This window comes from Hoplias malabaricus, chromosome 16 (assembly GCF_029633855.1).
Source record: "Hoplias malabaricus isolate fHopMal1 chromosome 16, fHopMal1.hap1, whole genome shotgun sequence".
NCBI classification, from domain to species: domain Eukaryota; kingdom Metazoa; phylum Chordata; class Actinopteri; order Characiformes; family Erythrinidae; genus Hoplias; species Hoplias malabaricus.
In genome coordinates, this window is record NC_089815.1 from 8,689,260 (window position 1) to 8,695,268 (window position 6,009).

Consider the following 6,009-nt stretch of genomic DNA (forward strand, 5'->3'; position numbering starts at 1 on the left):
TTGTCAAAGGGAATCTTTTTTTTTTTTTTCATTATCCACAACAAAAGCCAAACAGTCGGGAGGCTTTGTTGTGTGGAATATGTTCTTATTCTTTATGGCCTTTTGTCTTATTGAAAGAAGGAAATTGCTGTTACTTGGGAAAACACAGAAAATAATGTCAAGGTTGTTTTTGAATGGCTTTCCATGTGTTTTTCTCCTCTTCCTTTGAATACTGCAGTCTCCTCTAAAAATTCATCTCTCTTCAAGAGCTATTCAAAGAAGTAATAGACAAGTAAACAAGACGTCTAAAACTATTGTTGCGAGATGTCACAAAGGCCAAAACTAAGCATGCTACTTTGAGTAGTGCAAGATTAGATGTTGTCAATTAGCTGCATTGTGTGTCTTCTTCATGAAAATATATCTTAATTGTCTGTAATACTGGAAGAATCTTTGACATCGTTAACCAAAGGGCAAAGGCAAAGACCTGCATATGCACAGGGTTTGTAGAGCAGAGCTTGTGAAAGCACTTATGTTTAGGTTGTGTGCGCAGCGTTAGAATCAGACTTATGAGCTCCTTCAGGTCAAGGCCTTCAAAAAGGCAAGGACTGTTAAAAGTGAACAAACACTATTCATTCCACTGATTGAGCCTGTGCATGTGGGTCAGGGGCTGAAGTAGAAGTAAAACAACATGTGATTTAATAATACACACATTCTACAGCACCTTTTTTTAAATAAAGGAATAAAGAATAAAAGAATCCAAATGTTGTAATTAGAGTTTATTCCTAAAGCACACAAAATGCTGTTAGAGCTGGTCCAATTTCCATGGCTGCGATCTTCCTGTTGTGCTTTCTAACAACAATAAACTAGTGAGGTATAACTCTGCATAAAGGGAATGTCTACGAATGTGGGCAGTCGCAGTCCTCTCAGGTTGTTTACATTCCGAAGCTAAGCGTATCTTTGAGAGGACTGTTGTTTGTACGTGGGTGAAGTTGAACTTACCACAGAAACGCATTTGTAACTGGAGTTATTGAGTTTTGTAGCAGTTTTAGTAATGCAGTCTGCTGTCTTCCAAGTTTGGAGACATTTTCACGTTAAGTGATGAGAAACAGCAGAAAGAAATCAACCTCTGGAGCTGTCATGAGCAATATCCTCTTTTTGGTTTGTGATTTTCAATGTTTGGAGTTCTTTCCGTTGTCTAAAAAACTCCAGATGCCTCTGGCAGAGAGAGAGAGAGAGAGAGAGAGAGAGAGAGAGAGATAGGAAACCTAGCATACCAGACAGAGCCATTTTGTCTTTTCACTCATTTACAGACACTGGGGCTTTGTAAAAACATCAGACTGGTTTCCAGCATGAAAACAGACTGGAGAGCTGGCAAATGGTGAGGAATTTTATTACAAGTGTGAACTATGCCACACATGGAGGGTTGAAGGCTAGAAAAAGAGAATGCTAAAAACAAAGAATGCTAACAACCCATGTCAATGTACAAGAAGGTTCCTATTTAAAAAGAAAGTGTTTTCACTCAATACATCATCAACTGAGATGTGCCCTCAAAGGAAACAAATGTTGTTCTGTCGCAAAACCTCTTTGGCACCTATTAAGACTATTAAGAGTGTATGACATTCAAAAGAACACAAATGAGATGATGTTCCTCAACAAGTTCAGAATCACCAGCAAAAGGGTCTTCACAAACTTCTTTCTTGAAAAGTGCTTGAACCTTGTGATTAAAAAGAAAGCTTCATTCATTCAAAAAAAAAAAAAGAAGAAAAAAAAAAGATGAAACAGCCACACACAGAGAGCGACCACCAATGAAGATTCAAGGTCAAGAAAGGACCCTCCTATCATGAATGAATGAAAGACTGAACGCTCTACAGGGGCCTTCCCTCACTAAACAGAGGAGAAAGAGGGTGAACGGAAGAGAGAAGAAGAGAAGAGGTGGCGAAAGTGAATTATCAATCTGCTTTACATTTGAAGGTAATTAGAATTCTTCATTTCTTCTGTGCGGGCCAGGGCAGAACGACGCTGGGCGCTTTGGGGTGACAGGTTAATTGAGGAATAATACCCTTCAGAATGATGGATTTTGGTGACTTGAGATGTCAGGATCCATTATGGGAAATTTAAATTTGCAATTAAAGTAGGAGGTGGGGTGCGAGATTCCCTCGTTTTAATTTTCCCCTGCCCCAGCAGCCCACCCACCCCCAACAAAACTCCAGTTATTAATGCTCTGCATTAAACGGACGGCCCCTCCATTACACTTTTGTCTGCTTCTTCATGTTTGGAGGGGAAATAAGGCTTGATTAATATTCTAACGCGTAAGTACAACAGCCTCTACGGAGCGGGAACACTGGTCAGCAGAGAGAGCGAGTAAGGGGAGTGGCATTTCAATATACGCAGATTGATTGTCCCTCTGGTTATTTTACTAAGAGGGGTTTGAAAAGCAGTGGAGGAGTGTGATGAGTGGCACAACGTTATTATTATTTTTTTAAACGCTGTATCTCCAAAAATACAAAAAGGGGAATAAAACCTTCTCAATATCAATGGAAGTCTACAATGTAAAAATGTCATTTTGAAACCTTTTAATTGGTCACACAATGTGACGGAGAGCTGCTGTGTTCAAATGATGTAGTAAACTACAAATGTACAAAATTGGAGAGACATATTTTTTTTTTCTTTGGACAGCAACAATATGTTGTAAAATATATGAACATTTTTAAATGCAAAGAACATTATGGATTTGACTTGTAAGTAGCTCATTCACACACTTTCTCACACACACTCACTTTCACACATATAAACATTCACTCACTCACTTTCACTCACATTTAGGGGCTGTTCCACAAGGGGGTGCTATTGTGCTTCACACAAATGGCATTTCGAGTTTGTTCTGTTTTTAGGTGCTCTATAGAAAGAGAGAGAACGGGAAAGAGAGCTAAAATGCAGACATGGTGATGAGAGAGACAAGCTTGCTGAAGATTAGTAACATCCTGTCCTAAAGCATATGTTGCATGTACTAAACTTTGACCTTCCCAGACTCTTCCCAGGTCCAGAGGTGTGAAATTGGTGGCAGGAGGTGGTCAAATTGTTGTGGTCACTGGAGGCCAGTAGTGTCCAGACAGACAGACAGACAGAGGGGTGAATTATGGGTAAGCGTGTCTCCCTCACAGCCTCACCTGTTTTCACAGCTCATCTTCTACTGAGCGCTGAGCTCTCACAACAAGTGGCAGATGACAACACTTGTGTCCATAAATTCCATTTATAAAACAGAGGCTCATTTGACCGTTTGAAGGGCTAATCTCCTATACGGCCTTATTTTTAGACGCTGCTGTTTCACTCATCTGAATGACGTGATTGACTTGTAACCTTACTACAGGGCATTGCTTTACAGCTCAATCACAGATTGTATTCTCGGCCTGTTGCAAAGTGCTGCAAAGTGGACACTTTCTATCAGTTTATTCTCAGCCTCAGAACTCCTAATTAATATCATATTTCATTATAGCAGATTTAATCAGATGAAATGAGCAAGCAAAAATCTATTACAGTAAAGCCACCCAGTAAATAGACACTGAAACCTGAAACAATGCTGCACTGCATCACAATTATCCCTGTTGTTTTGTCAAAAATCAGGGAGTGTGACTATCATTTAATCCTAGAGTCTTTCTAAAGACATTTCCAGAATAAAAACCTGGATTTTAAAAGTGATGTTCATGTTTTTAACCATGGTTTACTTTCATTCTCACCATTTGCAACCAGTCTAATGTCTTTACAAAGCCCCAGTGTCATGAATAAATGGTTAAAAACCAGGCTAGGCTTTCTCTTGCTCTCATCTGGAGGTTATTGGATGGCTAAGAAACCTCCAAATGTTGAAAAGCATGAACCAATTTGAGGATATTGCTCTGTTCCAGTCCCATAGATGTGTAATACTGACTTATTTTTGGTTTTTCAGATTACTTATGCTGGAACAGTTTCTAAATTCAGGAGACTGCTAACTGCATGAAAGTAAACAAAGACTGAGTGAACAGTGAACAAAAACGCAGATAAGCCGTGCACAAACAGTCATTTTTCCTCAAAAATACCATTCCTTTTAAAAAACAACAAAAACATACAAACAAACAAAAAAAACAAAATGCAAAGCTTCTGAATGTAAACAAACCATAGAGAGCAGCAGTTGCACAGAATTGTAGATGTTGCCTTTTTAATGTGATGGGTTGACAGGTTGATAAAAATAATTGATGCAGGTTTTAGCTAGACTATAGGTTTGGTGATTAGCACGAACATCATACTAGAATCTCAAACACAACAGATCCTGCTTTTGGTATTTAGTGAAACAATTCCCCTTGCTGCTCTCTTCAGACCAGTGCCAAAATATCAAATGCTGATGACCTTTGTCACTTTTATGTTCACATTGTAGCATGGTGCCTGTTGTCCCTCGCATGTCAGACCAAATTTACACTCCTACAGTTTTCAGCTAACATGTTGTATAGATAACACTGTGTGTTTCAGTGTCAAAAGCCACACTTGCAAATCTATTTGACATTAATTACCAACTTGAAGTGGTATTTGGCAAGAATGAGGGCTAATTATTTGTAACGTATTAGTTCCAATGCAAAGCAAAAGAAGCCAACTTCCAACACCAGTGTTGTCCTGGCTGACTAGTTTTATCTGAGGTAAAGGTGGAAAATATAAACCAGGAGATAAAGGGCTAATCATGGGCATGTGAGCACGTGAAAAAACACAGGCAAGAAGGAGCAGAGGGAAATTCCGCACGTCTCTCATTTCTCAGAGAAGGCAATCTCCGCTGGTGCTCTAACGCAACTGCCAGTGTCAGCTAGTATATGAGCAGTCAAGGTGACAAATGGCAGACAAGCGCTCCTCAAATATTCAGCCAGTGTGATGGGGGTGAGGGTGGGGGGGTGGAGGAGAGACAGATACACTTCTCTTTAATGGCGGCAGGGAGGGAGCATGCAGAGAGAGAGAGAGAGAAGCAGAGACTGAATGAGAGTGAGAATACTCTCATGTTTTAGCAGTTGCTACCTGCGTGTAACAGTGACAGCATAATGAAGTGAGACAAATGCAGCTTTTATTGTCTCACACTTTCCCTAAGCTCACCCCCACTCCCTAAACCCACTTGGCATCAAAAACCACACACACACACACACACACACACACACACACACACACCAGCCTGCTCAGACAGCTGGGAACAAAATTCATCCAATTCGTTCAGCTGCTTTTCCCTCTCTCACCATTCTCCCTTTTATACACACTACTCCTTTACTCCTTCTCTTCCTCTCTCTCTTTACCCCTAACTCTCCTTTTCCTTCTATACCTCACGCTCTTCTTTTTCTGCTTAAACATATATAGATATTTCCCTCATTCCCCATGTTGTCTTTCTCTGTCTTCCAGTTCCTAGTCATGTACTTTTTCCTGCCCCCATCTCTTTCTGTCTCTCTGTTTCTATTTGTCCCCCCATTTTCTCTCTCTCTCTCTCTCTCTCTCTCTCTCTCTCTCTCATAATAGGATCTGCAGGAATCATTCAAAGGCTAGATATAATTTACTGCTCGTCATGCACAATGCCCCGCCCCCCCAGCCCCCACCCTGCTTTGCCCCCTTTCTCAGTCGCACAAGGTGCCCTGCGGATGAACTAATCATACTTGAAATATTATTTCTGCTTCTTATTCCTCCATTTCATGAACAGCCTCAGTTTTATGGTGCAATAGATTTAACCCCTGCCTTGTAACACACACCTCGGAGTGTATGAGTATGTGTATGTTTGTGTATGTGTGTGTGTGTGGTGCACTCGAGCAGTGAGGGAGCATGCAGCGTGTTTATTACTTACATGTGAGTGTTGTGACAGGGATCCGGTCTTCACTAATTTCTGTTGCACCAACAGCGTTGTCTCCCCAGAGAGCCCCTTAAAGCAGGAGAGACACTGATTCTGCAGGAATACAAATTTTTTATTATTATGCTTCCCCAAATTTCTCCCTATTTTAATCATTGCCACTTCCACTCTGTATCTAGGTATGCCCCCATCCC